This window comes from Tamandua tetradactyla, chromosome 21 (genome assembly GCF_023851605.1).
Source record: "Tamandua tetradactyla isolate mTamTet1 chromosome 21, mTamTet1.pri, whole genome shotgun sequence".
In the NCBI taxonomy this organism is placed as follows: Eukaryota; Metazoa; Chordata; class Mammalia; order Pilosa; family Myrmecophagidae; genus Tamandua; species Tamandua tetradactyla.
Genome location: NC_135347.1, coordinates 12,431,762 through 12,458,483, shown reverse-complemented (window position 1 = coordinate 12,458,483; position 26,722 = coordinate 12,431,762). Strand labels below are relative to the sequence as shown.

The following is a 26,722-nucleotide window of genomic DNA, read 5'->3' as shown; positions in this document are numbered from 1 at the left end:
CATTAAAGTGTTTTCAGCAGAATTAAAAAAAATAAAACAAGTGATTTTACATTTCAGCCCTAAAGATGGGTGGAGTATAGTTGCATCCACCAAAATGTTGGATAAAGAAAGCTAAACATGGCCAAAAGATGTTTATTGCCAGATTAAACAAATGGATTCTGTGCTTGCTAAATAAAATAAACTGCTCCTAATATTTCAATGCAATGAAGTAGATGGGCTATTTTTTTTCTACATGTAAATAATTATTTATCACCTAAGCACTTTCAGAAAATGGTCTTTTATACCCCGTAGGCCATGAAAAAGGTGAAAGTATAAATGAGGTTGGAGAAGAAATTCATACTGATGTTCTCACTGTATGTTAGGAGAAAGGGGAAGGTAACATGCACTGCTGGCCTCCAATGGAAATGCTTTTCTAACCCATCTTTTGTGATCCAACAACTGTTTTATTTCTCTTGTCAAACCAGTTGGGTCTAATTATTAGTCTTAGGCTGTCTGAGTTAATAGCGCCACATAAACCTCAGTAATGAATTTCAGTTAAAAGTCAACCGTGAGATACACAAAACCTTAGATAAGATTAAAATTTAACATCCAGACAGCTCTCAGCTAATCCAACAGGCTGAAGTCCAACTTCGGTGTCATTAATTTATAACACTAAAGTCTAAATACCACAAAAGTATTACTAAAAGAGGAATGAAGATGCGACTTAGAGGAACAAGAAAAGGGGAAACGCTACAGGTTATTCTTTAATTAACAGCTTCTTGCAGGATATGAATGGCAGATACGATTCCATTCGGTCATATCACTTAAATGAACCTAATTGAAAAGCAATTACAGCTCTCCAGGATCACTAGAGATCCTGGAGACACCGAATCAACAGATATATAGGCCTCTTCTTTTGCTTTTTTATTCCTTTTTAACAATTGGATGCTATTCTTAATAATATCTTAAGTGAGTAACATAGCACACGATTTCTCTCTCTTTCCAACTTCATCTTTTGCAAACCAAAATGAATAATAACAAGCCATAGTAAATTTCCTGGCATTTTTCTCTCTTGTGACTATTATGTGGGTTTTTGAAATTACAGAAAAAAACACCCTCAGAGAGCCGGGTACCTTGTTAACTAATGCTTCTTGCCCTACCCCATCCTCTTATTTGCTTTTACATTATCAAGCTGATACTGAAGAAGGAGTTGATTATCAGCAAAGTGAGCTCAGGTAAATTAACTTAATGAAACAGATGACTTTGTATGTATGCATGCTTTTGAAACCAACGAGGCTCAAATGTCCACTTGGCTAATGAGTCTGCCATTGGATGTCATCATCCTCCCACTAAAAGCCTTTCCCCAGCCCTAGATCCCACCTTTCTCTCTGACAACCAGGTCTAAGCTTAACAGCTATCAAGCTCCCAAAATGCAAACAGCAGCAGCTGCCTATCTAACTTGTGACTGATGATGCACCCGACGTGTCTACTACACAGATATTCTAGCCTGCAACAAATTAAGGATCTAAATCTTTGTGCTACCCAGCAGTGTATTGTGGGGGGCTATTGAGGCCCTATAATTATATCCAGCCTGATAATCCTCCGTTCTCCCGCTGTGAATGGCTGGTATCCAGGGGTTTTAATTTCACTGTCCCCCGCCCCCAGATAATACCTGACCCTGGGTCACTTTGACTGAGAAATGCGCTGAAGGAGACAAATGAGTTTTTTTCCAACTGTGTTAAATTAACTAATGGATTCTAGTTGTGAAACTGGCATCATAATACGTGAAGGCTCTGATGATACTGAATGGACATGTCGCAGTCTCTCAGGGTGTTATTAACCTCTCTAGCTTTAAATCAAAACAACAACAACAAAGAAACAACAAGAGAAAAAAACACAACAGCAACAACAAAGAATTTGGCCACTCGTTTAGTGCAAATAGAGATTAACCAAATATTTTATATTGCAATCGGTTATTTTAGTATCTCAAGACACAGCTATTAAGGGAACTGCGGTAAGGACCAAAACTAGCCATTAGGTAAATAGCTTTTCTTTGCGTGCTGTGTTTTGTTTTCCTCTTCGTAGAAACTCTCCCAATTAGAAGGTAGCCATAATTCAATATGGTAGCAGATGTACCCATTTGCACTAAATGTCATAAAGCGCAAGTATCTTACCATGAAAATAACCATGGATGACATTATTTTCATTTAATATAAAAGGCATGTGTATTCCTCTACTAATTGGTAAAGGACAATCTAATCTGGACAATAGGGCAAAACGTAAAATCTGTATCATTACAAATTTCAGTGTTGTAGCTACATAGATAATCACTGCTACACGTGGTCTTAATTTTTAATACGTATTTTTCTTTTTGTTCATTGAGATATTATGGATTTCATTTTCATGCAGACAAATGTCCTTTCTCACATTCCCATCAGAAATCCGTGTTTTCCGGGAGGTTAAAAAATTATAACTCAGCTGTTCCAGTCTGTATCAAGACTGGAATTTGGCATTCCAGATGTGAATTCATTTCCAAAAGGAAACAGAATCTGGTAAGATGTCTTTATATTTTTTTTTTAGAGGGAAAAAATATTTTAGAACCTTAACTGGTTTCTTTTAAAAAAGATTCATACATTTTCTTGAAAAAACTTATATACATGGCTTGGAAGTTTATACCAAACACTTTGGATTTTTAAGGAGTAAAACTTGTATTTATCTAAAAATTTTAGCTCTAAAAACAGGATACTGAAAATGCAGAAGTTCTTTAACCTTTCTAAATCAGTGACCAAAAATACCTGCTTGCTTTTATTTTAGGCGGCATGCTTTCCAAAGGGGTTTCTCTCTGCCCAAGAAGAATTTATTTGCAAAATAATAACATTTTATTGCATGATTAACATGAGTCAAGCTCAGATCTAGTTCTTTGTGTGTAATGACTCATTTAGTCCTCACAACACCTTGAGATATGAGCTATTATCATTCCCATTTTATGGATGAGGGAACTGAGGATAGAAAGGTTGAGTAAGTTTCCCAAGGCCACACAGCCAGTGAGTAGAGGAGCAGGGATTTGAATTCTGGGCAAGTTGACTCCAAAACCCACATTCTTTTTTTTTTTTAATATATTTTCATTGACAAATCTTCACACACTTACATTCCATACATGGTATACAAACAATGGCCCACAATATCATCACATAGTTGTGTATTCATCACCATGATCATATTTAGAACATTTGCATTGCTCCAGAAAAAGGAATAAAAAGAAAAAAAGAAGAAACTCATACATCCCACACCCCTTGCCCCTCCTTCTTACTGATCACTAGTATTTCCATGTACCTAATTTATTTTACACTTTATCTCCCCTATTATTTATTTTTTATCCTTATTTTTTACTCATCTGTCCATACCCTGGATAAAAGGAGCATCAGACACAGGTTTTCACAATCCCACAGTTACACTGTAAAAGTTATATCTTTATACAGTCATCTTCAAGGAATCAAGGCTCCTGGAACACAGATCAAGAGTTTCAGGTACTTCCCTCCAGCCACTCCAAAACACCATAAACTAAAAAGGGATATCTATATAATGCATAAGAATAACCTCTGGGATAGCCTCTCGACTCTGTTTGAAATCTCTCAGGCAGTGACACTTTATTTTGTCTCGTTTCTCTCTTCCCCCTTTTGGTCAAGAAGGTTTTCTCAGTTCCATGGTGCCGCAAAGCCCACATTCTTAATCCCTACGTACATTGCCCCGCAAATCATAGTCAGTTCTCTACCCTTGGATTCACTAAATGTTTACTAAGTCTCACTTCATCCATGTAGAGAGATTTTTCCTAGAGGGAAGGGTAAGGAGGAAGAAGAGTCTGGAATGAAGGAGAGGGGAAGCAAACCAGCAAAACCAAAACAAAAGGAAACAAAAAACCCAGCCCATCCCTACCCCCATTTTGTGGGCTAGATGCATGACTCAGGACTAAAATACAATGTTGCAATTACTGCCCTTTTCTGATTGGCCCTTCCAGTTTGGGGACCTGTAAGACCCGGAGGTTAGGGTCTCCGGCATTTGAGTCCTTCCAAATGATCTAATCTGTCTACACCATCCCAGTTTACCTGTGTAAAGGTTCTGTCGGACTGCAGACATTTCTAATCACTACGCCTCTAAAAGCATCCAAAATCTGGTAGTAAAAAATTCTCACGCATGTCATGGTGCCTGTTATTTTCCCCCTCAAAAGCTAGCAGATGTCACTCACAATGCCTTTGAACGTGGTTGCTTTGAAAGCACTGGCTCTTACCATGCTGTCACACGCAAACCAATTGTTTTAAGTATTATTAGCAGGAACCGCAGACAGAGATGACAGGTGCAAACAGCTTATAATTTACCGAGTGTAGGATCAGGTTTCTCCACTCCCTCTGCCAACAGCTCCCAAACACACCTTGGCTTGGTCCTGTATGTACTGTCCAAATTCTTACAGGATGCTGTAAAAATAAATCCTACAATTCACCTCTCTGGTGAGGTCTCTAGCCATTTGTGTCCTTTAAAATGTTAATTCGGACTACCAAAGCTATTGGTTAATTTCTATATTAACATTCCAAAATGCCCTGGATGGCTAAATAAATACACGTGCCTTGGAGCACTCTGAATGGACTGTCTTTTCTACTCCATGCTGTGGAGTCCTCTTCTCATCGTTTCCTCTTTTTAACCAGTGTTGCCACTATGTATTTGCGATAGGAATCAAATGGCCAGCAGTTGAAGAGACCTACCATTGTAACTCTGGGCACAGATGTGGAAATTCTGACACACTTTTAGTTGAATCTACTCAGCTGCTTTCTGCATTTTCCGGGGGCTCCCGTGGTTCAGTAGGACTCGAACTGGAATACTTGGGGGCAGGGGTTTCTAGTTGAGCGATTTCCTGGTTAAACGGAAAGTTATTTAGAAAGTCGTTGTTATTGGAAATCTTTCCAAAGTACATCAACGCACTTTTCTGTGGAGTCACGGCAGCACTGCTGGAGAAATACTGTGTATAGCAGTTGGGAAAATCTGTGATACAAATTTAGCAAAGCTGCTAACTGCTCATTGGTCTTTTCGCTTGCTGGAAAACAGGCCCTCACCAGTTTCCTGAGACAGTTAGTATTTTGAATCATTATTACTCTCTTCAAAATCCCTTTCTCCCCTGTAGGCAGAGACCTCACCTCCTACCAGGTGAATAATTATTACTACTTTCTTCAAAGCCCCCTCTCCCCCTCCTAGACAGAGAGACCTTACAACCTACTAAGTGCATGAAACAAAGGACATTAGGTCATCAGCGCTCACCTTTCCTCACCCACGCCTCCAGGCTCCCCACCATCCTTTTTCACTCCTTCCAGCCTCCACCCATGTTCAGGGCTAACTTCACCTTCACCTGAACTCTTGTGTTTTTTCTCTCCAGCCTTCCAGTGGAGGCTGCCCCATCATTTTGCCCTTTCTTGGGTATCTTTGGTCTCTAAGAATCCATTAGCATTCCCATAAACAGGTGTCTCTCCCCCTTCCAAACAAACCTTTCTCTTCCCCTTCCCTTCCCTTTAAGGTACTTAGCACAGGTACTGCCTTCCTAACCTCTCATTTACTCAGCAATCTTCCTGCAACTGCACCCAGAACTGCTTTGGCAAAGATTCTCACCAATGACTAGTGACTGAATCCAATGGTTTTAACTCAGCAAGTCTTGTTTGATTCTTCCTAAACATAGCTTGAGTTTGTCCCCTTTTCTGTCTCTTTGGGGCCACCCACTTTGACTTGCTGACCTTCATACCTGTGCAGCGTGAATCAGATGTTGTCACTTCCCTTCCATGCTTCCCACTGCAATTAGAACAGCCCATGGTATCCCTAACATGGCCTGCAGCCTGGGGTTGCCTTATGCCAGACAAACTGTCTTTAGGGTCTTCAGACACCTTGGAGCTCCTTTGGCCCGGAGGCTTTTCCTGTGCTACTCCCTCTATCTAGAAAGCTCTTCCTCCCGGGTTCTCCTGGCTGGCTCTTCCTCTTTCTCGAGGTGTTAGCTCCCAATGCACCTCCTCAGAGAGAACTACCATGCCCAAGCCATCCACGTGGGTTCTTAAGACTCTCTCTTCACCACAGCACTCTTTTTCATGGCAACCCGTTCATTCCCTCTGGTAGCGGCCTCACGCGATAATGGCTAATGCACTTGGACACTTATGGATGAATTACCTTTTGATCCCGCTAGGCTGTGGGCTCTGAGTCCTGCAATCATGTCCTGTTTGAATCATAGGCACTTCTAGGGCTTAACCCAGTATCTGGGCACATGGTTACTGAATGAATGAATGAATGAATGAACGAATGAACACATGAAAGCTTTATACGTTTTCTATAGAAGACCTTTCTAGAAACCTGACCAGAGAAATAACTCAATAAAGAGTAACTGAAGAAATTCAAATTTTACGGTTTCTTGCATTCTTGCATTTGAAATTCTTTACTCATCCTTGCATATGCTTATATCAGGCCACTTTGGAGAAAAGCATTTAGCATAATATATATCCTTCGTAAGCAAACGTGGTTCTAAGGAAAGGCACATACACTGTGTTGGGAGTGGTGACAAGTAGTGGGAAAGAAGGAAGAAGGGAATAGAACTGCTGCTAGCACAGGAGAGATCAGGAGCCCTGGACACAAAAACCTGAAAGGAGGAGTTTAATCAGTTGATGAAGGGGGCGGGCTAGTTTTTCCAAGACAGGAGAGGCAGAAGTTTGACCAAGTAATAAGGTCACTGACCTGGTCAGGAAAACAGAGAAGCTGGGTTGAAAGTGAGATGCAGAACTGCAAGTCCTTTTCAATCGCAAAGTTGGCTTCACAGCTGGTTAGGAGAAGAGGACAGGAAGGATTTCGGCGGAGACAATAGAAACTGTAGTGGTGATTAAAAACGCTTGGGGGTTTAAGGAGGTTGCTGTGAGCACTTACAGGTAAGCAACATGAGTTTTTGGTAGGTGCGTGATTTGTGAATTTGGAACTCTTTTGTGATCATGGTCGTATCACAGTTGTCCTGACCTTGTTTCCAGGCAGAAATACAGGGTAACAGGGCTGAGAGCAGGAAAAGGCTGGAAAGAAGGCTGGCTTTAACTCTAGGGAGATAAGGAATTACAGACAATCAGCTAAAGTTGAACTGGAGCCATAATGCATCACCATTTATGTTGACTGGTTCCAAAGCGGCCCTACACACCCTCAAGGGCCTGGCTGCGGCTGAGTTGAGAAGGCGATTCAAAATATGTAGTGCCTTCCAGCAAATGTTCCGCTTTTAAAAAGGTCATGTTGTGACTACGGGGCGGCAGGTGGTGGGAGGAGCTTTTGCTTAAGAGATTTCTCCTACACATTATGAATCTCCCACGAAATAATAAATTTCCTATGAATAAGAAATAAAACATATAAATACAAAACACCTACTACGGTATTAACCATATTACATAAGATATTAGAAACTAAATCTATAGAATGTGATTTTGCATGGTGTTTTGGTTTTTTTAAGGCATTTTAAAAGACTTTAAAAAAAATGAAATGCCAACCCCAAAACAACTCAATCGACTCAATCATATTTACTCAAAAGGAAATAATTTGCCACCTGGCTATGAGTTCACCCAGCTCTGTCTACCTGCAAAGGAACATGATAATTTCTTTTCCATAGGAAAGTTCTCTGGAATCATCAGTTATGAAAACAAATGTTAGGCTCAGTAGTAAAGCAAACAGCGAATTTGTCTTTAGTCCCCTCACCCCTCATTCCACATGTGGAATTAGATTAGTCCTTTGGTACTATTTTAGGGGTGATTGGAATGTAATTTTAGTTAGGAAGAGCTGCAGTCCATTGTTTATTTATCAACAAAAGAATCTTCTCCCCAGCACTAGGATTCCTGCTTGGCTGGTTTTAAATAGATGAGGCTGACCAGGTATTTACCATCAGCTTGGTGAAGAAAGAAACATTGTCCTAGGGAGCAAGAGAGAGTCCTGGGAACCCAGTGCACCCAGCGATGGATTACTAACTGTGAGTGGACTATAACCGATCAAAGTCCCACTGTACATTTCACAGAGGTGGGACCCAAACAGGGGAAAAAAGTCCCTAAGTGCCAGCCTGGTTGGGAAGACATTATTGCAATAAAATTGTGAAACAAATGCTGGCAGGCAAACAACAAAAACACCAACAAAACTGCAATATGCGTATTAGGGTTTGACCAAGAAAAAAGACCCAAACTTCCACTGAGGACACTGGCAAAAGTCCCAGCTCCTGCAACTTCTGACTAGCTTGACATGCAGAGTTTCCTTCAGGTACTGAATTGTCAGCAGCAAGAGGTTCTCAGCAGTCAAGGAACAGCTTTGCAATGCAAGCAGCCTCTGAACCGTGGAAGGGCTTTTTATTCAGGCCTCATGCAATTAAAAAAATAAAACCCGGTGTTTTTTGTGCTTTACAAAGGCAGGACGTTGGTGGCTCCAAGTTCAAGGCTCCTGGGCTGTTAGGAGAGGCAAGATGGACATTGTATGAGCACGTGTGAAAAAAAATAGGCGTGCCTTAAAATCAAGTCCATAATAAGAGCAGCCCAGTGTTTGGAACAGCTACCCAACCAGAAGCAGCAACTGCAGCAATTAGAAGTATTTTGACTCGTGTTTTTTGATGCAAATTTCTTTGGCAATAATCATACACACACACGAACATGCTTGCACCACATGGACCTATCAATAGGAAACTAGTATTTATTCACAACAAATACTTTTCTTTTTGAGAGTAGGGCAGTAATAGAAAATAGACTTACAAAAAAGGTAGAGCTAGGAGGGACGAGAGAGCATTTAAACCACCACTCTCAGCCTGTAGAGAAGTCTGTGTTTCCAGAGAAGTTGAGTGACTTGCCAGATGACACACAGATACTTCTGAAATGAACAAGTTCTTAATGCCTCTTAGAAAGGGTGTCCTGGCATTTCCATATTGCCCTGCCTGTTGACGTGGGAGGCAGTGTTTAGAGATCGGACAAGACCAGTAATTAGTATCGTGGACATCAGCATGAGACCAATCTGAACTTACATCCTCAGCATTGCCATTTGTCAGTTATGCGACATAGGCAAGGATTCCTGCACTTTTCAGAATCTCAACTGACAACTCAAGATTGGGGATAATAGCAACACCTGCCATGAAGGTCACGGCAAAGATTAAATGAGCAAATATTTAGCAAGCCCCCAAACGCTGGTTACAACAAAGGTTGCTATTATTAGTAGCAGTGATATTTTCATCTTCTGTGAAATTTTAATACATTTAAAAAAAAAAAGAAAGAAAGAATGTAACACGGAGGAAGCAGGCAATGACCATGAAGGTATTTGAATAAGCATATGGGGAATAAGTATACAAAGTTGTATTACTTTATCTGTTCTTTAAAGCTTTGCCCAAATGCTTGGTGCAAATAATCTGTTGCCTTCACACAAGTATCATGAATATCATCTACCTTTACTGGCTCAATGGTTGGTTTGCTCCAGTATTAGCAATAGGTGTTTGTGGATCCTTTAATGTTTTCTTCTCCTCACATTACTCATTTTGTAACTTTTTTTTCTGATGGGCTGTGAGTGTCCTGATGCACTGACTTGGTTGGCTGCTTACCAACCTGAGTGTTTGACTCACACAGGTGGAGCCAGCTCAGATGGCTGAGATAATGAGTTACTTTCAGGTCCTTTGCGTTCCATGTGTTCCAATGCTCTTTCAGGACCATCACTTTACACACTTTACATGTATTCTTAGGGTAACTCTGTTTAGAGGAAGAGAATTTCAGTAGATATTGTTAGATGTGGGGTTTTTTTTCTCCCCCACTACAGATTTTGTAATATTTTGGTCTGGTATCTTACAAGTGTTACTCATCTGTCAGGATAGACATCTTAATAGCTTTTTTTCATCTACTTATATTAATTATATAAATAATACATGATGACTCTCTTTGGGCAAAAAAACAAAACAAAACAAAAACAAAAAAACTCATTAAGCATTATAGAGAAGTGACCATTATTACCCCATTCTCGAACCCCTCCACTTACAATACCCCCAGGCTATCAGGTCACACAGGCACCCCATTTCCATGCTGTTGTTGCCTGTATATCTTCTAGACTTTCCTTTTTTTCCTTCTCTTTTGTATACATGTTTGCTAAACTATTATTGCTTTTTGTAAATGTATTCTCAGAGCTAGGCATGCTTTTTTATTTGCATGGGCAGGCACCAGGAATCGAACCCGGGTCTCTGGCATGGCAGGCCAGAATTCTGCCACTGAGCCACCGTCGCACCGCCTTAGGCATGCTTTCCTTTGGAACTCATTCATCGCTACTAAGAAAATATCGTTTCAAGTGTGTATTTTGCAATCAAGCAAATTCTTCTTTGTTTTATGGAAGGTGTAATTGTAAACATCTAAACCATATAGATGTTTATTCCACAATTCAACATCCTCACCCCCTGCAAGTTACAACAAAGAGCATTTCTTTCTTTGGCGCTAAATGAAACAATTCTTTTTTGCATCGGGGGTTTTTAAGGAATGAACTGGGCAAGCATTATGCAGGGGTTCTGCTACCTAAAGCAGAGCCACTACTGAGTTGTTATGTAGTTTTCCTCCTGGAATGTATGTTGCATATTCCTAATTCTAGGGCTCTTAAAGAGCTGTAGACTCTTGAGGGGGCACCATAATTGACAGTGCTATAAAAGCATTCTCCATGTTTTGCAAGCTAACTAAATAAATCATTGATAGTCATTATTTGTAAGAATCTTTCTTGGTCTCTGCAGCTGTACTGGGTGCATGTGCAGAGCTGCCGTCTACTCTCTTAGGTTACTCCTCAAAGAATTAGCTCCCAATATTCCAGTACAGTAACCTTGATCTTTATTGCAATATATTTTAAGAACTCCTGTAACCAACATGTGTTGCCTTTTTAAAATTTCTGCTGAATTAATTTCCTCATCTACACACTTGCAAAATAACTGATGGATTTCCTTCAATAATCTGATCTGCAGCACAAGAATTGAAGCATCTCTTCCATCAGTGGTACACTTTCAGATTATCAGATTTACAGAGTCTTTGACGTTTAGATATTTTATGTTTTAGATATTATTTTACCTCTGTCCTGGACGTTTTTAACCTCTTGATTTTTTTTTTTTTTTGCATGGGCAGGCACCGGGAATTGAACCCGGGTCTCGGACACGGCAGGCGAGAATTCTACCACTGAGCCACTGTCACACCACCCACCTCTTGATTTTTATGTAAAATTTTAATTATTTATGTCATCAGTCATGTCAGTTATTCTTCCCAAAGTTTTTTTTTTTCAACATGGGCAGGTACCAGGAATCGAACCTGGGTCTCCAGCATAGCAGGCGAGAACTCTGCCTGCTGATCCACCGTGGCCCACCCAAAGTATCTTAAATTCACACTTGATATGCAGCATATTACATTTGTTCTGTATGGTTAATTTTTAGATTGAGTAAGCGTTCTTGAGAATGTTCTGATCTCACTATATTTCTGTTAGTCTTCCTATCCATTATGTGTTCATTTCTTTTTACTTTCTTGTGTAAACTGCTTTATTTTTATAGAACTCCTTTTCTTGTATTTGCAAACTTTTGGTTCCTGATATGATCAAGTGAATGTCTTTAAATGCTGGTTTTGACTGATATTTTCTTCAGAGAGTGAGATGGGATTCAAGTACTCATTGTTTTCAGGGATTTCAGTTATTGCAGTATCAAGATATACATTCTTTTCAACTGGGAAAATTAGCCATTCTCATCCTTTTGAGTCACAAAAATACCTTCAAATACCACTTTAAAAACAGGTGAGTAAAAAATGTCTTAAATGTAGGGCAGGCCACGGTGGCTCAGCAGGTAAGAATGCTTGCCTGCCATGCCTGAGGACCCGGGTTCGATTCCCGGTGCCTGCCCATGTTGAAAAAAAAAAAAAATGTCTTAAATGTAGACCAAACTGGACATCATTACTAACTTATGCTAAGCCAGCACAGGAGGCTGTCTTCTGTATCTGCCACGTTGGAGAGCTCTTTTCTTAGACAAACTTCAGCTCCAGGTAATTCACAAAGATCCCCTAACGTCTAACCGCAGCTTGTGTTTCAGTCACTCCTCTTGGGAGGGACTGCACCGTTGTCATTCTCCGAGACTTAGAAGGAATAAACGACCCCCTCATTCCCATGTGCTACTTCAATCTCTCACTAGCAGAACCATTTTCTATGGCGAGATAAGGGGGTGAGGCATGACCTTGCCCTACGGTTTTGTGCAAAGATTCCCAATTCCTTGTTTGCTTATAATCATGAACCCTTCATATTTCATATAGACTGATGTTGTGTGTGTATGCATATGTTAGATGCAAAATCTTATACCATGAGGGAGAGAGAGGAAAAAAAAAAAAACTTGGCCTAAACTATTATTTTTTTTTCTCCCATGACTTCCTTAGCACTTTATGCTCATGTGGCTGGCACCAATACCAGCCAAAAACTTCTACTCATATCAGCCTCTTTTGGCACTTCGATGACAGTATTTCTACTTGGTTGAACACAGACAGGAAAAAGTCTCGTGTAAATAACATTTTCCATTAGCAACACTGAACTGATGTCAAAGCTCTCAGAATATCCCAAAACTATAAAATCTGCAATCATGATAACGTTGAGATGACAACATAAATAACTCACACTGGGAGATTGTTCTGCCCTGCTGGGTACTATCTGGGGCAAGACACAGGAATCAGTTCTGTATCATGCCTTTCTCAGGCTGCAAACACTTGATAGCATTCACGTAGATTTACAGTGTTGAGGGGTAGGGGTGGAGGGTCAACAGTTGAATCACAGGCTGACCTGGCTCCCACAGACTGCTAATTAGTGATAATGGACGTGTCCAGTGCATCTAAATCTGGCAGAGTTCAAATTAACACTGTGGGTTTTCATTTACACCTGTTTGTTGTTTTTATAAATACTACACTATCTATTTGGTGTGGGCTGAGCCATCAAAATGACTGTTATTATTATTGTTATTATTTTATTTTATTTTATTTTTTTGCAATTTCTAGCATTTGATGACATTTAAAAACAACATTCTAGAAAGGCAGCAATGCCAGACTAGCATGACTGAAGAAAGGGTTAATTACTGTGCAAGGTCCTAAGTCAAAAGGCCACCCACACAAGTTCATTCTGTCAGTGCTAAGCTTGCATTATTGTCATTACAAGTTCAAAAGCTAATTAATAGTTACAGTAAACTTGGTAACATCTTACACATGAATGGGTATCTAGGGCAGAAGAAAACCTAAGGTTCTTTTAAGATGCTTTATTTATCCAGTTGAGAAGTCTCATGTGCAGAAGCACATGCCATATCTTGGCATACGCATTGGGGTCTGCCCATTCATTTTCTCTCCCTGCTTTCTGAGGATTTCTGTTCTTGCTGCTGGAACGGTAACCAGGAGAACCCTAGGAATTAAGATCCCATTCAGATCGCTTCTTCACTTGACATACAGGAATCGGTGTGAATCATTTTCAAGACTTTTTGAGTATTGGATGACCATTTCTTACATCCTTTATGACGCAGTTTGCTAACGAAATAATATGACAGTCCAGGAGTTACGCAAGAAAGCCGGTTCCCGTAACTGACCAATTTTCTGGTGTTAAAGTAAGACAGAAAGCTAGGCACTTCCTTGAGAAATAAAATTTCTTCTAAAGGACACTCAGCATTGACCTTTTTCCTCTTCATCACTCTGTTGTGTTTTATTTCCTTCCACGGCATTCCTTCCTCCATCTCTTTACATATATATATATATATGTATGTTTGTATGTATATGTATATAATAACAATATATATATATATTATTAATATAATCTTTAATAATCTTGTTTAAAAGATCCTAGTTGTCCCTTTATCTTTCATTAGCAGGAAAACATTTGTTTCCTCCCTCTCATTTACTTTAGACTGCAGGGAATTTGAAAGCAACTTGGATCCATCTATCCATCCACTGCATCAAAGAAACGATGCAAAGAAATTTTTTAAATTTTTAAATTTTTTAAATTTTTAAAAAAATTAAAAAGTCAAACATCACGCCAAGATTCCAATAAAGACTTCGGATTCTTTGGAGGTGAAGTTTGATCATTTGCAAATAGTGGTTAGTGCCAGGAAAGGTCGAGGGATCAGAGTGTGGGAGTGAGCATTATTTGAAACCATGCATAAAGCTGGTTCCTGCTTCATGCTTGAAGGGACAGCAAGTGTCTGTCACTCAGTGGCACAATGAGTAAGGAAGTGAGGGCAGCAGTGTCCCTTCCATTAGCACTGCTTTATTCCTTGCTTCATATCTTCATTTCCTAGGAGAAAAGGGGGCTAGAGACCATTTCCATTATTTCCAGAGGTTTCAGCACTCCTGGAACACTCTCCCTGTTTTTTATTTATGTCAATCTGGAGACAGCACCATTATTTTTCATTTATAATACTGAGATTCCATGAATGTACGTTTATGTGAATACTCACGGAGCCCAAGCAGCATGTCATAAAGTTGAAGGTTTTATTTCCCCTAAGCCAGAAATTACTAGCTTTTCTCTTTCAATATGATGTCAGTTTCATTTTTCACTACTACAGAAAGGATAACTGGTTTTTCTACACTATAACTATAACTGGATTCCTCTCAATCCAGTTAGAAGTGCTGCTTTTCTATTTCATAACTAACTAAATTTTACTTAATAGTTTTTGGAAAGCTTTCACAAGGACCCTCGGTTCAGTGAATCCCCCGTATAGCCACGTGAACAAAATCACCCAGTTCAGGAGGGTTTTCTCCCACTTGAAACCTCTCAATGCTCACCTTTTCTGAGTTCAGAGTGCAGAACTGCTTTAACCTTTTGTTTTCCTTGGTTTGAATTTCAGCTTAAAATACTTCTTCCTGGATTAAGACTGACTGCTCGTGAAACATATCAGACTCCATAGAAATACCCACTAATATAAAAACAAAAGTTATGCTTAACATATAGACTTGTTACTTTTTTTAAAGAGATTTTTTTTACACTTATGACCTTCTTAAAGAAGGCCGATAATTTCATTTTTAAAGCACACACAGTGGTCAAGATGGACCGACACATGACCATTTAATCTTCCCCAAAGGTTTATAGTCCAACCAGTTTCCTGACCTGACAGGGCTGTTAATTCAGATACCCCTCCTGCATGCTGACATGAGTTTGTGCTGGCAGAAGCAAAGGAAAAGTGAATGGAACTCTATGATAAGGTAAGCAGATGTGTTCGGAGAATGGGATAATGTGGTCAAGGCTCAACGTTCCTATCGAGTCTCTAGCGTCTTTAAATTCATTTCAAAACCAGCCCTTTTCACTTTTGCAGTAGATTTTGCAGGTTCTCTGGCATTCTGAACTTTTCCATTGAGGTCTTTTTTATCTTTTGGGCAGCTCTTAAAATGTTTGGAAGATCTTACTAGTATGGCAGTCAGTGTTCTCTGCTGGATTTCACATGAAGACTAAATGCACCATGATAGAGACAGGAAAAAAGAATTCTCCCTAATGTTTCCAAGAAACAACTTGAGTAACTGGAAAGCCTGGGAATACTCTAGTCCTTCTTTTAGCAATATATTTGCACTTCTGGTTTATTACCCTTTTCAGGAAGTTGCAGGCACTCTTTCCAACAGCAGTCGCCATGGGTGGCCCTTCCTTGTTAAAGTTAGTTCTTAGAATCACTGAGGAATTTCCTTCTCAAACCTCTTCCCAGGCAGGGATCCGTCACAATTCAGAGTACCCATACAGCCTGTGGCTTCCTCCTGTACTTCTCCTTGGGAGACACCCCCCCCCCCCGACTCTGAGAATGGATTCTGCCTGCCGAACAGGACTGAGAGCATTATATCAAAAAGTTACAAAGACAAAGACAGATTTGTAATTACTGTGATATCATCACTTCTAGTCAATGTTTCTCTAGCTCAGTATTTATTGCTTTTAGACTTTGGCATGAAAGGTGAAGTGGCAAAGGTTTTAGCTGCATCCTTCACTGTTACAGGAAACTGTTGCAGGAGAGGAGAGTGTTCACATACTATCAAATGCATTTGGTTGCTCTAAAGAATGGCAACTTTGAGCAGAAAAGAGGAGGGGAGAGAGGGTCCAATCTCTCAGGAGGTGGGGTGTGGGGGAGGGCTCAGAGATGCGGGTCAGATGCCATGGGCGATCTGCTTTGAAAACAGCCAGCTCTGAAGAAGCATCAGTTTATCCAGCCTATCCCAATCTGCAGGGGTGACTGGAGAAATCCTCATTTGCCTTTTAAAATCAAGGATATCTCAAGAGGCTGTTATGATGATTTAAATTGTTCTTAAAAGGCTGTAAAGCTTTTTGGAAGCAAGCAGCTTTTAATGAAATGATAAACAATTTTAATAATAAGTATGTATACGTGCATACAGGGGCAGAGTCTTGGTTTGCTGGAGTCAACGTTCCAACCCTGGTGATAACCATAATCCTAAAGGCCATTAAGATTAGGATCACTATTTTTAATCACCCAGCTCTCTAACCTCAGCTACATTTGCCCACATGACCTTGAGGCAATTAGGCAATAATGGGCTCATCCTGAGCCACAGGCGCAAACAAGTCAAAGTCCTGGCAATTACTTCCCTGACACACTCTGATTTTTTTTTTTTTTTTTTTTTGTACATCTCCAAAGATAAGCTCCTAACAAACGCAACCGCATCCCTACAATGTAGTTAGCCAGGGCACTAAAGATAGGGCAGCTGACAGCTGACCCTATGTTCTGCTCCTCCTTCTTCTAAGATAAGACCCCTGTACCCTGAGCTCTACGTGTCCTCATATCTTGTGCCCACGTGTCCTGTTGCACAATGCTCCTTGAACATCAAACATGTATGCCAGTCACCTGAACACCTTGCTAAAATGCAGATTCAGATCTAATCAGCCCAATATGGGGCCTGAGCATCTGCATTTTGGATGCACTCTCAGGTGATGCTGATGATGCTGGTCGTGGACCGCACTTTGAGTAGCCAGGTTTTAGATCACTTGCCCATCTAACCATAGGGATATAATGAGATAATTACTGGGAGCTCTTCCCTGGGAGCCAGTAGCTCCCATACGCATTACCCAGATTCTCCTCTAAACCCCCTGCAATGAACATAGCATGGAAGATGCTACAAAGCTTTCAAAACTTTTGTGAGAGCCTGCAAACCATCCTGAGCCCACCCATTTTCCCCGATTCCATTGCCTAGCTCTTTAGCCATCCCCACCTCTTTTTATTGCTCGTTATCGCTAGTCTGAGTAAACACAAGCTTTAGCCTGATAAGCAATAAACTGACTTTTCCATAAATATAGATTTTCATGAAAAACAAAAAGAAAAGGGAACAGAGTGGAAAGGTGTTATATGCTCAATTTACTTTAGGTTCCAAACCAATTGTTTTTCCTTAGACTTGTTGCCTGATTTCCATGAAGTCATTCTGTTTGCTCTTTGCCTTCGTATCATTTTTTCCTGCTACTCCAGGACTTTAAAAAGTATTTTTTAAAAATCTAGTAGCCTTTTAAAAATGTATCTTTTTTATTCTAGTGGTATTCAAGCAAAGATAGGTGACAACCTGGGCACATGCACCAAGTGACCTGAGAAGGGACAGTACTAATACTGCTAGAAAACCTCACTGGTTTTTCTGGCACTGATGGATATTTTTGCTATGATCACTTTCTTCCAGGTCAATTTAATTGGATTGCTAGCCACGGCATGTGCTAAACCCTTCCAAGTAATCTGCACTTGCACCTTTTTTATTTTTCATTATTCAAATATTTGAAATTAACTCCTAAGAATTTGCAATGCTATTAAATTTGAGGTGTGCATTATCAGAAAACAGTGGCTTTCATTCATTTTTAAGGTGAAAAGGGCTGTTTGAAAAACATTTATCAGTTTTTTCCTCATTACTTAACTATCTGATTAATATGCTCTTAAGTAAGGTACTGATTAAGAAAAAGGCTTTGTTATATCCATAAAGCTTTAATTTCATTACAGTATTACTAAGAAGCAAGCATTATGACTGGCTAATTTCTTTGGATTGAAACCAGAGGAGAAAATCCAATGATGTAAACTGCTGTATATCTGATACTTAATAAAAGAAGCCAAATGATCCCCTGAGTCAACACCCGTGAATGTTAAGCATTCTGCAAATAAGGAGGGAACATGATCGGCGCTATTAATTAAGGTGTATTATATCCAGAACTTTGCAATATGTAAGCTGTTCTCTGAGAGGAACTAAAGTGCTTTCAGAGGCTGCAAATTAATGCCATCTTTAAAAGCGCTGCACCTTTGCCTTGGAAATACCTTTCGTGCTGGTATGGGGCTCTCCAGCTCCATACCAATGACGGCTACGGGGTAAGACCACCTGCCTTATCCCTCACATTCACACCGCGGAAAGGGAAGCCTAGAAGCCCCCTAGCTGTCCCATTTGTGGGAGGTGGTTGATGGATATTGAGTCAATTCCAGACTCCGTGAGTTTCAGCACAGCTGAGCACTGTAGAATGGCTGGGGTCAGTTTATAAGGCCTTCACCCTCCTGGACGGCTTCTTTTACCCCTGACTTGAGATTTGATTTATGGGCCATTAGTCTTGCTTCCAGGGAAGACTGGCAGGTTCCCGGTACTGTCCATTTAGCTGCCATGTCCAGATCGGCTGAACAATGGTTCTCAAGGCTCATGGCACATTTTAGTAAATGTCACATTTCTTGTCACACGAGCAGAAAAGTCGCTTTTGGGTGGTATGTGGAGGGAAGTTCCAAGCTCCTGCTGGGGAGAACAGAAACTGTGCATGTCATTCCCCACAGACAACTTTGGCAATGGGTTCTGCAGGGGCACCACGGGCTGCCAACACATCTCAGGGCTTTTGATAGTCAGGAATTATTAAACAGGTCTTCCAGTGTTTGTGATCCTTTCAAAGCTCTTTTCAATTTGCATCCCATAAAATACAATGGTGTTTACCCCGGCACAAGCTATTGCTGCAGCTTAAATAATACATTCTTCATTAAGGTAGCTTCTTCAGCTGAAGGATTTTAAAATATGTTTTCAAAAATCCCCTTTTCAATATGCAAACTGAGGCAAGGAAACAAACAACTAGCCCACAGATTATATCAAATCAACAAAACACAGAAAAAGAAAACCTTATTCTCTTTTACTACATGGCTTCAGCTCATCTTAAAACACTTCTGCTCTGCCCCAGTCCATTCTGTAAACCATACCCAACAACCATGTTTTCATTATGCAAACATTTAAAACTTTATTTGCCCGTGAATGCTGCCTTAGAAATTAAAGGACTAATGGGACCGGCCCAGCCTTCTCTGTCTATAATTTCTACCTCTAGAAAGAAGGGTACAATAAATGAAGCATGATCTTTGGAGATATAATACTATAAAGCACTGATTTAAAGGTCCTTAGTGCTAGCTGATGGGAAGAACAAATATGCAACTTTTAGGCTCACTGATGAATCAATGAAAAATAAAAATAAAAATCTTTATAAGCAAAAAACAAACAAACAAAAATCATTATAAGCAAGCAGCAAAATGGACCTGATGACTCATCCTTTAGATGTCTGCAGAAATTCTGAAAAAGAAAAGATATTATATAGGAAATTTTCATAATATCACCAAGAAGTTATTTTTATAAGTCTATATAAGCCTCAATCAGTTGAGTGACTGAATCGGAACCTGAGGGCTTGGCCTTAGCAGTGGGATAGGTTCTGTTTTGTACTAGCACATAGTGTATGGAGGTTTCAGATACTGGAACAGAAACTGGGGCCTGAAGAGAGATAAAAGCAGAAGAATCTTGGGCAATGCGAGGGAGGTTCAGTGGTAGAATTCTCGCCTACCATGAGGAGACCCGGGTTCGAGTCCAGGTCTATGCACTTCCTCAAAAAACCAACAAAAAAACAAAAATCCAACAACTGGTGCTGCAATAATGGGATACACACGGGGAAAATAATGAAATGTGACCCCGCCATATAACAAACAGAGAAAAAAAAAAGAAGGATCTTGATGATTCTTGTTTACCTCTTGGAGAAGACCAGGCTCCCATAAAATCCTGGTGACATTCAGAAGAGGTGGGAAAAGATGGGGAACTCACATGCAGATACGGTTGGAACCACCCATGACATTTTTTTCCCAGTTGCCCATCCCCTCACCCTGGCATTAGGAGGGTGAATTTTCTTTTCACCTCTGGCAATACTGAACAGAGATTGGAGACTGCAGACGTGAAATAAAAATGCTTTCATTTATAATAAGCAGGAAATTACACTCTCCTTTTCTAATGAGGCATAAATATCTAATTATTGTTAACAAAACACGCCACTGAAAACTATTCTAGTAAGAACAAGACTGCGGCATACCATTTTCGCTAAATTCACGAGAGTTTCCCCCCACATTGTTCATGTCAAATATAAATTATAAGACTTTTCGGAGCATTTAATAGTATGCAAACAATAATCAGAACGATCTGGCAATATTCATGCAGCAATCATAAATACTTATTTGCAGAGGCAGAGCTGCCTGTGGGGTTGGTCACAGCACAAGCACAATTCAGTTACCTGTGGCCCAGAAATACTTTTTCCCTGGCTTATGGGGCATTGTAACATCATGTTTAAGTCAGCGATGGATCCTAAACCTTGGACCAAATAGAAATAAGGAATTGCCTCCTTTTAGGGTTTGAGTGAAAAAGAGTTGATGGTCAGAGTCCATTTTTCAAAAGGCATTTTAAGCTATCGTCTTTTCATTATCATTTTATAATATAAATATCATATGTGTCCCCCAATTACTCAAGGTTATTAATTTCCATAAGAATACCTTCCATGACTACCTCTAAGCCTCCTTGGTTTTTATTTTCAAAGCAAAATACCCATATCTCCTGACAGTTAGTCACAAATTTCACGCTGTCAGCAATGTCTGGATTATTTTAAGAAAAGGAAATATAACGATGAGCGACGCTCCGTGAGGTTATCTGACTCCACCGTGCCACCTTACAGTTCTTGAACTTGAAACCAGGTCTGTTAAATAATACTCCAAAAGTGCCAATGCTGACACTATCTAATGGTACAGAGAACCCTGCGGTGGGGCTGGAGCCCTGAAGCCTGGCCTTCACTGGCTTTACTGAACCACGAAAGGAGACGGAGAAGGAGAGATTTCCCCTAGAAGTGCCGACTTAATCCTCTTTTCCCAGGACCAGCTCCTGGGGGACCTGTCAGCATGTGCCCAGTGGATTCTGTCCCCTGTGTGGTCTGAGAACAGTCAGCACACCAGATGCTCCCATCTCACAGTCTAATAACCTTAGGTCTACCTGGGACACTAGACTGCTTCAAAAGTAGACACGACGTCATCTGGTCCATACCAAGACCTGAGGAGGAAGGCATGGCTGTCCTTAATCATCTCACACATGAGGAGACTTAGTTTCCAGGAGATTAATTATATCTGACTGCTCATCATCACCTGAGGGACATTTGAATCCTGTAGATTCCCAACACTCAAGCCCAGAGATTCTGGCCAGATAGGTCTTTCTTTGGCAAGCCAGTCCCCCTTGTAGCCTCATGTCTAAAATTTCACCCTTAGGAAGGGAACCCAACATTGTAAAAGAGAACTTGGTTTCGCGTCCTTTGCAAACATTACCATGTTCAAAATGTAGCACTGAACATAAAGATAATTAAGGTATAACCTCTGCTCTTGGGGAGCTCAGAGGTGAATGGCTTTGTGGAATGAATAAAGCACAGCGGAGATGATGCATGCGCCATGATCAAGGAGAACGGAGGTGGAAGGATCCAAGGTGAGGACGGAGGGACAGGGTGGAGGGGGGCTTTGAGTGGGGAATTAAGAAATAAGGTAGGCAACAAAGACTGACTTTGTCCGTGTTACAGTTCAAGCCTAGAATCGATTTCTACGAGAACTTCTCAAGCGTACCCCTGCACACATTTTCTCTGCAGCTCACCTCTTGTTAGCATGTTTACGTGAACAAAAGATTGGGAGGGAAAATTGTCAAATAGGAAACAACTCATCTAGGACTTACTGTGTAACAGGCATAGTTCAAGGACTTTATATATATATATATATATAACTCATTCAATCCTCACAGTGCCCCTAGAAGGCAGATGCTATTAATATTCCACTTTACAGAGGAGGAAACTGAGGCACAGGGAGGTTAGGTAGTTTGCCTGAAGCCACACAGCTAGTGTTGTGGGTGAAATGTGGATTTGGATCCCATATAACCAGTGCACACTCTCTCTTCTCATGTGCACACCATTTGCTGGCTTGCTTACCTTCCATACACCCCTAAGTTTTGACCTGATTATCAAATTCTGACTTAATAGGTACCTCAGAGGTTATCATTACAAGTTTGCTCTATCAGCTTCCAGTTTGCAATTAAACATAAGCATGCTATAACCACAGGGACACCCATAATCCCACTAAGGATTGGGATGTCTGGATTGATAACCTCAGCTTTCTGACAGTTTGGGTGGGGTTTTTGTTTTAGTTTCTGGCATGGGCAGGCACCAAGAATCGAGCCCGGGTCTCCGGCATGGCAAGCGAGAACTCTGCCACTGAGCTACCATTGCATCGCCCTCGGGTAGGGTTTCAGAAAATATCTGCCTGATGCTTGCCACTGGATCTCCTGGGAGTCAGGCTCAGCCTGCCTGCCATTATTTACATTAACCCGAGGACACGGTGACAACAAAAAACCTAGGCATCAAAATAAAAAGTTAAAAAAAAAAACTGGCCTGGCAACTACTACCGGCCAAATGTCACTGACACCCGTCTAAGAATTCCCAACTCAACAGGAGAGCACTGCAAGGTAAGTGGTGTTCTTTGTTCTCTCTTTAAAATTTCCCAGCGTGTGTACTGTAACAGTACCAGCAGCCTGACACTTTCTTTGATGTTCAAAAATTTAAATAAAAAAGGGGGGGGCTTGTATCTTACAGACAACAATCCTTTTCAATATGTTATTTTCATCTGCCAATCTGATAATTACAAAGTACAACATTTGAGCAAAATGACAAAAACACCTATCTAACTTTATATTGACTTTTTTTTTTTTTTTAAGGCAAGAACAGAGGGTTTCTTTTATTTTTCCAAATCAGGGTAAATACAGGTGTCATAGAGTGTTGTGAAGATTAAATGAGATGGTGCGCGTAAAAGAGCTTTGGAATTAAATTTTGAATGTATGACTTGGTTACCCCCAGGGCCATTTAATGAGTTGGTACTAAAGGACATCCTCTGAGGTCAGGATCGCTAAAATGTTCTTCTTCTCTCAGCATAGCTAAGAGGCCGGAGGAATCTGAAGGTGAAGTTGTATTAGGATGCAACCAAGTGCAATCTCTCTCGGTACCTAATTCCATCCATGGGGGAACAGCTATGGGAAGACTATTTACACGTCCACTTACTTACAGTGAAAGTGCTATTGATGGTGGCAGTTCTACAAATCCACACTAGAAAATTATTTCATGAGTGGTGCCAAGTGTTGCCAGATGTGACAAAATGAAAACATTCTCCATCACCCATTGCCCAAATAGCTGGGAAGTTAAGAAAATACAATTTTATGTGGATTGGGGGCATAGATAAATTACAAATGATGGAGATCCTGTCTCCAGGAGGAAAATATGTCCCTGTATAGAGAAGGGTCCAGGAGGAAAGGAGCTGACTTTCATTTGCAAGAATCCTCGTGAGTCGCCAAGTGACATTTCTCCATTTGTAGATCAGGGATGGCATTACAAGTTAGTAAACTGCTTTGAAAACTGTGGTGGAAAAATAAGTGCTAACAGCACATTTGAAAACTACATTATATAACTTTGTATCAGACCCACTTTTTGTGACTGTGTTGGGAGACTTATTAATATATTCACTTTAAACACAAACAGTCCCCTCTTTCACCTTAAGTGCTTCGAAATTCACGAAGTCTAGTTTTAGCCAAATGTCTTATGAATCTCAGTGTAACCACTGTAGCGAGACCACCTGTGAAACTCCAAATTCAATCCCTCAAAGGAATTAAATCTTAAACACACCATCACGCCCACTGCGTTGGCTGATTACCTTTGGTGTCATTAGCGTCTATTTAGCATGGCAGCTGATGCCTTGTGGTCCCTTGCAAATGGGGGAAAGCCGAGCCTTGGAGAGAAGTGAACTCTAATTGCCTGCCGCAGGACTGTGTGGCGCTGCCTGTGACAGCAGCAAATGGGGAAAATGGGAAGGCATTAGAGAAGGTCTGTTGTACTGATGAAGTGGAATTCCTAGAACACACTGTGCTATAAAATGAGATTTGGCTCCACAGTGTTTGCACCAAACAATGGACTCAATAGCACTTAGCATTGGTTGCTGGGCATATTCTAGCTCCCTTAGTCAGAGCTGCCTTTCATTCAGGAGCAGGAGCCTCGCTGGAGAATGGAAATGGGGTGGTGGGGGTGGTGATTTGGGTCCAGAGAAATCCTGAGAGAAAGATGTTAGGGATAAAGCAACAACAACCCATTTTCAACGAGGAGGATAACCACGACGTAAGCTATCTTTCTGCACTCAACATGACACAGCTTGGACCAAGTCTATAAGTCTTAAAATAAATAACTATAGAAATGAATGGCAAAGTGTGCCCAGCCTCTTAGCTAGGTTTATATATTTCACATTTTGGAAAAGAACTGGGGTGGAAGATGGAGCTTTCTTAGATCTTTGTGGAAAGGAGTGAGGAAAGGAGGTTTCAACAGATGGGTGAAGAGGGAAGTTGCGTGGCAGAGAAGCAGACAATTCTGTGGAGTCAGGGGAGCCTCTGTGTTTTGTGTCCTAATCGGTATATTTGTCTGAGGCCATGAAAAAAAAGCAATGAACAGTAGCACCCAATAAAAGTATTTTAAATCACTCACAAATTATAAAACTACGTCCTGCCTTAAAGGACAAATTATGATTTATCAGTCTATAGCGGGGTAACAGACTCCATTAGCAAACAGCCAGGAGTTAAGAGTTTGTTTTGCAACTTGCGGAACTGAAAGACAAAGAGGGGAGAATTTCTACTCAAACAGTGCCCTTGGCACTGAGAAGTCAGTCCAACTGTTGAAATCAAAGACAGCGAATGGCCGCCTTTACAAGTCGGAGCAAGCCCATCGAACTGTTAATTGTCAAATCAGTTTGAACCCCCCTCCCCAATACCCTCTTAAACTAATTTAGGTTTTCAAAAATCCCTTTTAACCAAAAATATACTGCAGCTGTTACCAATCAGTTACAATCAAAGGTATGAAATGGAGTAGCCCCCACAGAACCGTTTGAAGGTAAGACGGAATGATTTTTATAAAGTATTTGTTCAAAAAAACCCAAAGTAACCCAAATATGTGGAGAAAATTCTGCATTTTAAGGCCAGCCTTAGTGGGAAGCGGGCCATGAAGTTCCAACACCCCCTGATTTACCCGGCTTCCTGAAAGGTTTACAGTGTCAAATACATACATACAAAAACTTACTATGCCTTTTAGAGACTTTATGTCAAGAGGTCTGGAAACCCCAAATCCCTGACGTGGAGAAGGCTCGATTTCCCTGTTAAGCCAGGAGGGGCAGGCTCTGGGTGTTGGGGTGGTCACCACCCATTTTCCAGCCCAATCTTGCCTTTTCTGGGGGATCTCCTAGCGGGACGCCAATTAGCACCTATTTTGATGATGGTTTTTGTGTTGTGAACATCTGTCCACCGGCATCCAGCCAGGACACAAGTCCATTTCACAAGAAACACCCAACAGCTGTCGGATGATCATGACCTTGGATGAATACCAAACGAACTCAATTTTCCTGCCCCTTGGGAGAAGGGACCCCGGTTCCTGTTACCAATCTCCAGAGATACCAGTTTCTAAACTCTCACTGTAAGCACATTCCCTAACCTCACACCAATAACTTTCTTTTTTTGCGAGTGAACTAGGCATTTCTCATTCGACTAAATAATCAAAAGGAGAAAGTGAGAATTAACTCGTGTTTGCTTGTCAGTTTGGTCCTTATTGTTTCTTTCAACCATCCAATTTCTTTTCTTGTCTCATTACACCTCAGTGAGGTAGGAGAGAGAGGTGAGTTAGAATAGGGCTTTCCTTTCAAATCCGTGCACTGTGCTGTTAAGTGGTCCAGACATTAGGTTTTGCGAAAAACAAAGATTTAAAGTCAATGACACAACTGGAAGTTTCACTTTATTGGTATAAGCAGCTAATGCCACACATAATTGGAAGTTCTGGTGTACAAAGTAGGCTTGTTTGAATTTGTGCATGGGTTTTAAGTCAGACATTAAATTAACAGAAATCTTCGGGCTCTCTTTGTTAGTGAAAATTCTTGAATATTGTGATGCCAAATATAACATTTTCTATTTTCTAAACACTGCATACAGAAAGCTCAGCTAGTGAACAAATCTCAGTATTATTATCTTGGAGTTTCTGCATTCTGCATTCCCAGAGAACAGGAAGGCTACAATTCAGGGCAAACAGCGTGAGTCTAAAATTCATATGCTCTTAAGTGAGTACTGAAACCAAGAAAGGCAAATAAAAAATATAGCAATACTTAGTCACCTCATCTTTAACATCTTATATATATTTTGATGCTTTATAATCAGATCTAATGTAACCTAGCTCCTTGCATATAAGGCATATACTAAGCGTTTCCAAATTTAAATAAAATAATGTTAACCAATCTGCTATTTAAAATCATTCCTTAACACACAAAAGAACATAGAGAAAAAGAGAGACAGAAGCAGGCAGAAGGATTATGTGGACACTATCATCTTGTCATCAACATCTTGTCATT

At 40.5% G+C, this 26,722-nt stretch overlaps 1 protein-coding gene across 9 annotated transcripts in view; it reads right to left on the bottom strand.

Moving 5' to 3' along the window:
- The window catches only part of SEMA6A (semaphorin 6A), a 125,367-nt gene that overhangs the window by 80,942 nt on the left and 17,703 nt on the right, over positions 1-26,722 (bottom strand). Inside the window, exons 1-2 of one of the 9 annotated variants that reach the window (XM_077138886.1) lie at positions 14,787-16,601; positions 9,441-9,731 (exon numbers count right to left, since the gene is read on the bottom strand). The exons of 7 other annotated variants lie outside the window; for them this stretch is intronic. The gene's annotated coding sequence lies outside the window, so the exon portion shown is untranslated. Of the gene's footprint in view, positions 1-9,440; positions 9,732-14,786; positions 16,602-26,722 lie in introns of those variants that run through there. One more of the 9 variants, XM_077138887.1, reaches the window with a different exon arrangement.